The sequence below is a fragment of the Cyprinodon variegatus genome, unplaced genomic scaffold (genome assembly GCF_000732505.1).
Source record: "Cyprinodon variegatus isolate N-32 unplaced genomic scaffold, C_variegatus-1.0 Scaffold658, whole genome shotgun sequence".
Taxonomy (NCBI): Eukaryota; Metazoa; Chordata; class Actinopteri; order Cyprinodontiformes; family Cyprinodontidae; genus Cyprinodon; species Cyprinodon variegatus.
The window spans coordinates 332218-342627 of NW_015151111.1; positions in this window are offsets into that span (position 1 = coordinate 332218).

Here is a 10410-nt window from a genome sequence, read left to right on the forward strand (position 1 = left end):
GAAACGTTCAAAAATTATACAACAGAAGGAAGTAAGTTGACATAAATCAAAGACACATTAAAATAAAATGGAATAAAACAAGAGTGGTGATGAACAACAGTTACAAAATTAATTATCTTGGAAGAGAAAAAACCCATGTGCAATCATAAGTTATGATGTTTCTTTTAACCCATAATTTATTCACTGAAACTGTTTTCACTGTGCTTAGCTTTCACCAGTGCAATAGATTTGCCAAAATGTTTGTATGATTTGTAATCCTAAATGCTCAACATTAAAATGAGTTGAAAAGACGGACATCAACATTTCCTGTAATTTGTTGGTTTTAAATTGTTAAGCAACACAACTTTCTTCAGTTTGCTGTGTAATCTAATAGACAAAGGTGAGAACACATTCCCTATGTAAGACTTGGGTCTTTACACTCAAATCTTAAGTCAAGTTCAAGTCCTGTGACTTGAATTTCAAGTTATTAAGTAGTAAAATGAGATATCCCTAAAACATTAGAAACAGAAGAAACAAACAATGCAGCTCAATATTTAATTATTACTATTATCATTTTGAATGGCAAAAGTTTGATAATAATGATTCATTTTATTTATTTACAGGAGTTTGCCAAAAGGAACCTGAAGGACTCTCAGACCATAAAAAACTAAATGCTCTGTTTTGATGTGACAAAGATTGACCTCTTTGGTATGATTGCCAGACATCATCTCAGAAGGAAACCTGTCACCTCTCATCAACAGGCCTAGACCATTTCTACAATTAAGCATGGTAGTGGCAGTGTCATGCTATGGGGATGTTTTTAGCAACAGGAACTGGCAGAATAGTCAGAATGGAGGAAAGAACTGACACAGCAATTTACACAGACACCATGAATTAAAACCTGCTCCAGAGCGCTCTGGACCTCCGGCTTGAGGGATGGTTCAAAGCACACAGCAAAGTAATATAACTAAGGGATACAATCTGTAGTAAAATTCACAAAAAATCAACAAACAACTATTTTTACACAGTTTCCTAAAGGACTCTGTTTAGATTTTAAAGAGATTGTTTCAAGATAAGTAAATGTGGAAAATGTGCAACGCAGTGAATATGCACTGCATCTAACGGTGTTACTCTCAGCACTGCTCCTCCCCTACATGACCCCTAGTGTGTAGATTACCCTACAACAAGGTAGACGGAAATAATAAAATAAGAAGTTTAACAATGTGTGGATGGGTCCTTGTTTAATAAGTATAAATCTGAAAGAATGGAATATTAACCTGCTGTCTCTCCATGTTTACTTCTGCACATTACCCTGTGCAACCTACCAAAATGGTTTCTGTATTCTCTGACCCTAGCCTGCAGAGTTAAGCTGAGGGATAAGGAGAAGGATAGTGTAAGAGAGGAAAAAGGCACACCTCATTAATCATCTCCATAGCTGTCTGTTTCACCACCAAGTTTACTTTCACACAGAGGTGAAAGTGACAGATGCTCAAATGGATGCCTTTAAAATGCAATGCAAAATGTTCAACGTTACCCACAAGTGATAATTTACACACTTGTATTTTACTTGGGTTTACTTTTTGTGATTACTGCATGCTCCATGTTTGGCTTTTGTCTCACATGAAGGTGCAGTCTTTATAAAGGCTGGGGGAAAACACCCATATATCAACTTCTCTCATCAAACACTTTGGAAATAGATTTTCTTGCAGGGTCATATTTATATAGTGAGATTTATCAGGACAAGTTTTGATACCTTTTCATCAGGATGTCATAACAGAGCAGCCTGGAAGATAAAGAGAGTCTAAACATACAGCGGATTTCTGTTTTAAGCATCAGCTGATGACTACTGTCATTTACAATGCCATGCAAAATTATTTATAACTTTTCTAGTTTTTCACATTTTTCCCATGTTACAACCACAATTTCACTGTTGCGTTTTAGGAATGTTTTGTGATAAACACATCTACTTATGACCCATAACACACTATCCCAATGGTTATACATGGAAATGACAGCATAATCCTGTGGATGCCTTTCATGAGCTTGGACATATAAGCTGTTAGATGCTTCGAAATGTCTTTAGCAGTGACATGTACCAAGATAAATCACCAAGAGGTGATACTGATGGAAAAGAGGGCATAGGTTGCCTGCCAGCATGACATAAGCCTTAAAAATACAATTAGAACTACACTTGAATAATTTATTTGGATTTAAAGCCCCAGGATTTATTTAAACTGAGTGAAAGGAAACCCAGGGAAATGTTGGCCTCCATTTTTCCATTGCTCTGAAAGGCTTGGGGACATTTATAAACATCAGCCTAATGACAATACGAGAAAGTTGTTACGATAACTGGACTGCAACTTCTATAGCAAACATCTATGTATATATAAGAGAGAGAGATATCGATATATGACAAGATATATATCAAGACATTCGATATAAATCGAAGATATTATTTAATTAAATCAAACCTGCATTTGGTGTAAATCAAAGACTTGCTCATTTATCAATTTATAATATCTAATAAAGTGCTAATGGACATCTTTCTTGATACACTTTCCATCAGCTCAACTCATTGTATATTTGTAAACACGAAAAGAGATATTTTTTTTGTACACACTTTCTTAATTTTGCGAAATTAAGAAAGTGTACTAATCAAAAACAACAACAATAAAGCAAACAGCTAACTAATTAGCAAGCATGGAGAACTGACACCTTGGCCATCAAATCTTGAGAAAATATCTATATAATGTAGATAAAGAGAATATGAGACAGAAGTAGATTATGGTGGGAGGAAAGATCATCTGAAACAAGCAGAGTTGCAGAGTTATCTATGCATAAAACCATGCTAAATTAAAACTAATTGATGTTTCAATCGATCCCATTAAGTTTAAGTAAAAAACCTTGGGGGACTGTAAATAATGTTAAACACATTGCGAAACATGTTTTCCTTGTAATATAGCAAGGAAACCTATCTCACAGATTTTGGTCCAAGATATATTATTGCAATAATCCTTAAAGAGGAGCATTTCTGTAAAAGAAAATACCTTTATCCATAGTAGTCTTGTCTCTCACTGCTACTATTCCTCTAGTCTTACCTGTTTTTGTTGAGAGATTAGATCTTTCTTGTTGTTTTTTAAGGCAGATAACAAGAGGCACAAGACCAAACAAAAGGATTGATTATTAAAACCTCACTACTGTTTGAGCACAATGTAATTAACATACCAAGGCATGTAAAGATTTATTATTCTTGACAAGCTTACGCACACTCACACAAACAAACATGATGATAGCTGTTAGGCAAGCCATTCACAGTCCAGGCACCAGCGTGGAAGGATCTCAGACTTGTGAATTGTAGCAGCGAACTGAATGACAATGGGTTAGCAAGCCCTGGAGGAGATCGTTAGAACAGTAGGACCATAGAGCTGCCATGTGCCGGAGTCAACGGCCCCAATCTCCAACCTCAAACCTGAAGTCTAGACGGCCGGAGGGGAGGTGGAGTCGCTGGTGGGATTTAGGTTCCCTTTCCCAGACAGTCAACCAGACAGATGTGAGGATGGGTGACTTGTATTCCTTTTTCAGTTGTGCCTTCTCAAAAGCATTCCTTGTACAGCTTTTCAAGAATCACGTTCTCCTTTTTTAGGATCTTGTTGACCATTCCAGGGTCTCTTTCACTTGGCCTCCAGTTGAATCAACTCTAGTACAATGGAGGAAGGTGGGAGGTGGAGGCAAAAACCACACATTACATCATGTATTTACTTATCCAGGCTAGCTGGAGAGTGACATGGAGAGTGGGGCTGGGGGCGAAAGGTGAAGGATTCAGGAGTAAATGAGTCATGACCAAAACCAAAGGATTGGAATCTGGTGACAAGGTTGCCTAAAGACCAAAAGCTACGCAGCACCTCTGAGAACAAACTAAACAAATTTGTGGTTGGACCAAAGAAATCTGAAAACTATTTTTGATTGCTGCAGACAAATTTCTAAGCTAATCCCAAGAGCCTTGCCAGATGTTTAGAACAGAGCACCATAATGTTACCCAAAATACAGAGTAAGTACTTTGAGATTATTTGCTATTAATGACGACAATTAGGGGATCAGACTTTTGGTAGCCTGCCAACTACTGTTTCAACATTTTCCCTCCACGGAAGTGGAATTTAAGCTCTGTAAATTGCTTCCTTTTAGTAACAATGCCATAAACACCCTCCAATCCTATCTCAACTATCTGTGCATGGTCAGCATCACTCCTGTAACTGCCGGTGACATGTGCCACTGATTGGCCTTGTTGTGGGTCCAACTACCCCACCTTAGTGAGGTGGTGCAAGTCACAGACCAAACAGACCCTGACAGGGAAATCTACAGATTGTTCCATTTATGGTGAGCGTGGGATTTCTGTATTGCACTTGAGGGTTTGCAGAAATAGCAAATATATAAAAGTGGAGTCAAATTAATGACACGTATCGGTTAAAAGTACCAAAAATATTTGACAATTGGCATGTTTCTTTTGGAAAGGGGTGAAATGACCTTTCTGATTAGAAAACAAATTAGGTTTTTCATAAATAGGTTAAACAATTTTAATATACACTCTTAATCAAACAGGGCTTATATGAAATATAAATTAATATCAAGACATGATTAAATATTGATAATTATGATAATTTTAAAGAAATTATTTGAAATGCCACTGCAAATTTGTATTAAATTCAATTCATGATTTAATATAAAAAACACAAATGCAGAGAGGAATAGAAATCAAGTAGAATGTTTAATTAATTAAAAATAGGAAAAAAAAGAATCAAATTTAGAAAAAAAATGTCCATAAAGACGTGATTTTGGTAACATTGAAGGTATAAAGAACACAGACGAACAGAGAGCATGAAGTCAAGGGACATGTCAAATGAAAGATCCATTTAAGAACAAAAGAACGAGTGAGCATCAATATTCTGAGACAGGAGAAGAGAACTGAGTAGAAGAGCTAATCAAAGGGAATGAGTTGCAGCTGAGGCAGAGAGCGGCTGAAGGAAGGAGAACTGATTAAGAGGAACAAAGCAGACAGAAACATTAGAAACTCTAGGAAAAAAACTTTATAAGGAACAATAAATCACAAAAGAATGAGTAAGAGAAACAACTAACAATAAACATAAGGAAATAACTTACAGAAATATCTAAATAGTAAACAGCAAGAACTAATCAAACTATTAATACAAAATCTTATCAGAATCCAAACACTTGGCAATGACAGCATAACACACATCTGGAAAAAACAGTTTAGCATTAGGAAAATAGCATGTTTTTGAATCTAGACGATCTAGACTCAGACACAGAGTGTATACAAAAAAAATTTGTTTTGTACAGCTTCCTAAAGTGCAGCAGTGATCAAATGTAAACATTGTGGGAGACAAAAACTTGGTGCAAAAAAAGACCGCATTGATATGGTCAGTTTGATGCAGAGTCTGTGACATGATTAAGAGTTTTTTTCAACATTCAACTGTCTGATGGCAGTGGGGAAGAAGCTGTTTCGGAATCTGCTGGACCTGCATTGATGAAGGGGGTGTGGGTGGTCAATGATAATTTTACGGGCTCAGGACACGCAACGTCTTTTATGGAGGGAAGAGGAGCTCCGATGATCTTCTCTGCAGTTCTCATTACTCTTATGGTAGTCTTTGATCTATAATTGCAGTCAATAGTATAAACAAATATTACTAAAGTATTGAATTTATGTTAACACAGCAGTATATAAGATTTTTTCCTAAAACAAAAAAACAAAAATACAGAGCTTCTGAGCTCCCTTGAGCTTGAAAAACCTTTAAAAAAAGTTTGTCCTAGCATAGAGACTTTCCCAATCACAATTTATTTAAACACAAACTTTGAGGGATATTGGTGTGATTTGTTGCCAACACAAACGGTGAATCATCTAATTGCATGGCATCTCCATGCATTTAGGTTTCTAGACTTGTGTAGGTTCAGGTAACACCCTGATTATCAAAATGGGCATTAGAGGAGGGGTGGAGAAAAGGTTTTCAGAACACTGCAAAGGACAGATGGGTTGGTCTGAATACTTCAGAAACCGATGGTCTTAGTAGACCATCGGTTTCTGAACCATTACTGGGGTTTTAAGGAAAACATTCCAAGAGTAACGATTGTGTCAATAAAAAAGACTAATTGATGTCAAAAGTCAGAGAACAGATAAAGGCGGATATTGTACTGTTGGTCAAATGGGCAAATTTTACAATTGAGGTATGCAATTAACAGCAAACAAAATTGAGCACATGAACCTCAGGCAGATTTACAACAGTAGAGGAAGAAAACTGTGTCCTGTCAGCTCACAACTGAAAAATTAGGCTACTGTTTAAACAGACTTACCAAACATTGCAAAACACTGAATCAGAAAATATAAAGATGCTGAGGAAGTAAAGTTGGAATTTGTCATGAACAACGTATAAGCATGGATCTATCCTGCACTGAGTCTACAGTTCTTGTCCTTGCTTTGGGTTGTTAAATACCAATTTGGTGTGTTTTAAAAGCTTCATCTTGCATGTGGATCATTGAAGATCTGATAACCAAAAGAATAATGCAAAATGTGACAATTCCTAAATAGTCTCAAACTACTTTCTTCAACATGTCTAAATGTTCACTGAACTCCACCCTCCCCAGACACAGATTCAACAGAGCACCTTTGAGATGTGGTCTAACAGGAGATAACACCACAGCAAACAGAGAAGCAAAAAAAATCAATGGCTGCGAGTCAGCATGTTGACACTTCTGATCGAAAAGGAATGCTTGGCCGTGAGCCTTGGAAGCATTTTTGCTGTCGCCGTATTGTTTAATGGACACTAATAGAAGCAAAGTTGTCTGTTATTCTTTTTCCTTTCTGGCCGTTTGAATTTCCACTCATTTGTCTGACATATTCCAGCTAACCTTGCCTGCCTGCATGGAGACATCAAGCGCATTCCAAGGGCCAACCCAATTACGGGCAGATGAGGGGCAGTTTTCTTTGTTGAAGAACAAAGCCAGAAGTGACACAACTGATCTTTAAAGGAAGCTCTCCCAGCCGTGGTTCAACAAAATAAGGCAGGGAGGGAGGGGGGCCCGGTGGACATGTGGGAGGCAACCAGCTGGTTATAAATATCTATTTGGTCGGTTACTGGAAGGAAAATTTGCAGTTTGTTTGTCATCCACTCATCCAGGTGGTGGGCCTGGTGGTTGCAAAACATCACAGAGCACATGAGAGCAATGGGGCCAACCTGTTTGAGTCGACCCCCAGATAAAAGTTCATATATAAAAGCCACATGTCATCCTTTGGTGTACAAAGGGAGTGGGAGAAAGTTCTTGGCACATTGGATCCATATTTAACCAGACAATTAGTTTGCCCATTTAACATAATGTTTTGCAATCTACAGTAAGAATAAAATCTGTAATTAAAAACTTCAGTTTGCAAAATACATGAAAGCACAAACAGCTAATAAACCCTTGGAGGTATGTGCGAAATACAACCAAGGTTATATTGGATTGGTTGTTGAGTTACATTAACAGTCACAATATCAACTAGATGCAAATACAAGTGCCTCTGTCTTTTAAAAACGTTACTTCTCCGGAAGCCAGGCTCTTTTTTCACAGCCACGGGTGGTGGTATTGGGGGTGGGGTTCAAATTTGACACTAAAAAGACAGAGTTTGGGTGGAGTAGGACTTTAATAACGTACATTGTGCAAGTAGTTGTTGATGGCCATAAGCGCAGAGCACTGGCCCACGGAGGGGTGGGACGAGCTCAAAGTTTAATTCCCACTCTGCAGTAAATTAGAGCACAGCGGGGTAATGTCTGTTTATTCCAAATACAGCTGCCTGGGCCTCTCTCTCTCTCTCTATCTATCTATATCTCTCTCTCTCTCTCTATCTATCTCCTTCTATCTCTCTCCATCTCTCCCCACAGGTCACACTACGGCCTCAGAATCACCTGGACCAGCTTACACAAAATGCATATAGTGTAAATACAAGCCCTGTGCATAAATAAACAACAAGGAAAAATGCACATGCTCAGAGAAACAAACACCAACTCAGTCATTTACAATAACATATACACATTTTTTTTAGCTCATGGACACTAATGTCTTGCTGACAAGAATTAAATGAGGAAATACTTCTCCCTCACTCACTTTAGCTTTGACATATGCATGGATAAAAGGTATTTCACAAGAGATTGGGCCCTTAAGAAGACTTGTTACATGTCAATTGAATTTTCTTCTTTTCAAAGTTCTATTTTTCTTATTCCTATTTATATGTTACAGTGTGATTGAACAGTTTGCGACTGCTAAAAAAAACCTGTGTGGTATCCATTTGAACATCTTAATTTAAGTTGTTTGTGTCGGTGAATAAAATTAGTTTGGAAAGCAAACTTACTTTGTTAAATCATTTGAAGTATATTTAAAACAGGTATTTGCTGACCTCTAGTGGAAAATCTAATTATTGCACTTTCTAAACTGTTGCTCTATATGAGATTCACCAAGTATATCCTAACTATATTAAAAAGGTATATTACTTTTTTTCGGTTTTCATAAACAGTATCTGTGATATTATTAGATGTATTTCATAAAGCAAATATATTTCAAGAAAGTACTTATTTGAAAAACTATGAATAAAATAAATTGACAATTGTCAGGCACAATGATGATGACAATAGGTCTAGGTTAAAAAGACTGACTGTTTACCAAACAGAAAGTTTAGGTGGAAGAGCATAATGTCAATGTGCAGGTTACCTAAGATGGAGAATAAAACCACTGGAATGTTGCTTTTTGGTTCATTACTGTCCTTTCTGGTGTCAAGTCTGACATCTCAACATAGTGATCATCTGGAAAGCTTTTGTCAGCTTTTGTTGTTCTGTTTTTTAACAAGCCCACAGTTGGTGCAACTATCTTCAATGAAATCTTAAAGCTCTCCATGGTTCCTTAATGAAAAAAGTATAAAATATGGAGATCCTAATTTCATTTGGTACTCTTTATCTTGGCACGCCATGACCAAAAGAAAAAATATCTGCTTCAATAACCATTATATAACAGATCCCCATTGGTGAACAATGTTGTCTGACCTAGAACTAACAGAGCTCTATAAATATTGTTTTGAGGAAGATAAGAGACCCCAGGCTCAACAATGCTGAGGTTAAGCAGTCTTATTCTGTTTGGCATCTCAGCAGAACAAAAGGCTGATTGCCTCCGTGCCATGTTTAAATGGCGCAACTATTTATGCAAAATGAGCCCTGACTCAAATGTTTGGCAGATGGACATACTTGGCCATATGCATATTGGGTTTTCATAAGCTTTTTTTAAATGAAAATAAGCTAAACTAAATGATATTTATAACATGTCTAAAGATGAAACCTTTTTTAAGGACATAGATAAAGAATTGGGAAAACACTTGGATATAATTCAGCTTTGAATGTCTCTGATGATTTTGCAGACTGATTGAACTCTATTTGCTTTATTTAATAAAGAAATAAAAAGGAGAGACAGTCAGGCAGATTCACCAACTCCTAACTAGATTGTTGAAATCTGCATGCTGGAAAAATGAAGACATATAATAAGACTGCAGAGGAACCAAATGGAAGAAAATGGCACTAGATAGTGAAAAGGGACAAGTAGCACAGAGGGCTTAAAGGTAATAATGCATGCTGAGATAGACATTTATCAAAGCATTTGTTACTGGGTTTGTTACAGTTGTTTTAAAAATGTTTATGTGAATTGAAAAAAAATTAAAACAATGCTGGGATTATTAGTCAGTGAAATGATTACATGGGATTATTTTCAAACTACATCCTTTCAAAGTTTTTTTGTTAAATAATATTCCAACTGATTGTGATGTATGTGTAAAAAAGAGGGACTTAACAGTTCCATTCTGTTTATGATAAAATGATCTATTGATTATTGCATTTCCATTACAATAAGGCTTAAAACAGGCAAATAGTAAGGTATGTTTCCAAAAATACTAAAGTTATGTAATTGTCAGTATAGTTTTAATGATTAGGTTACTGTAATAAAATCCATTAATTCTAAATCTTTTGTAGAACTTTAATAACTATTTCTCAATAAATAAAAATGTGATATATCCTACAGTGCATAATGAAATACATTTACATTAGGCCTAAATGTTTGTTTTGATTATGAACTCTTATATTTTTTAAATTAAGAATTAAACATACCTCATGTCAAAATACTTGAAACAATTGACAAATAAATGTGCAGTTTTGGTCTAATGAAGAAATTCCTGGCAAATAAAAGTCCTAGAATAAATCAACGGTTAACAGTACAGATAACAAAATTTAGAAGGTTTACAATAACGTTAGGTTATAAAATATGTAAAAATACCAAACATTTCACATTTTATACAATGATTAGTTTCATATTTTGGTCTCTTCAGATTACCAGTTTAAAATGTCAGTACTTGGC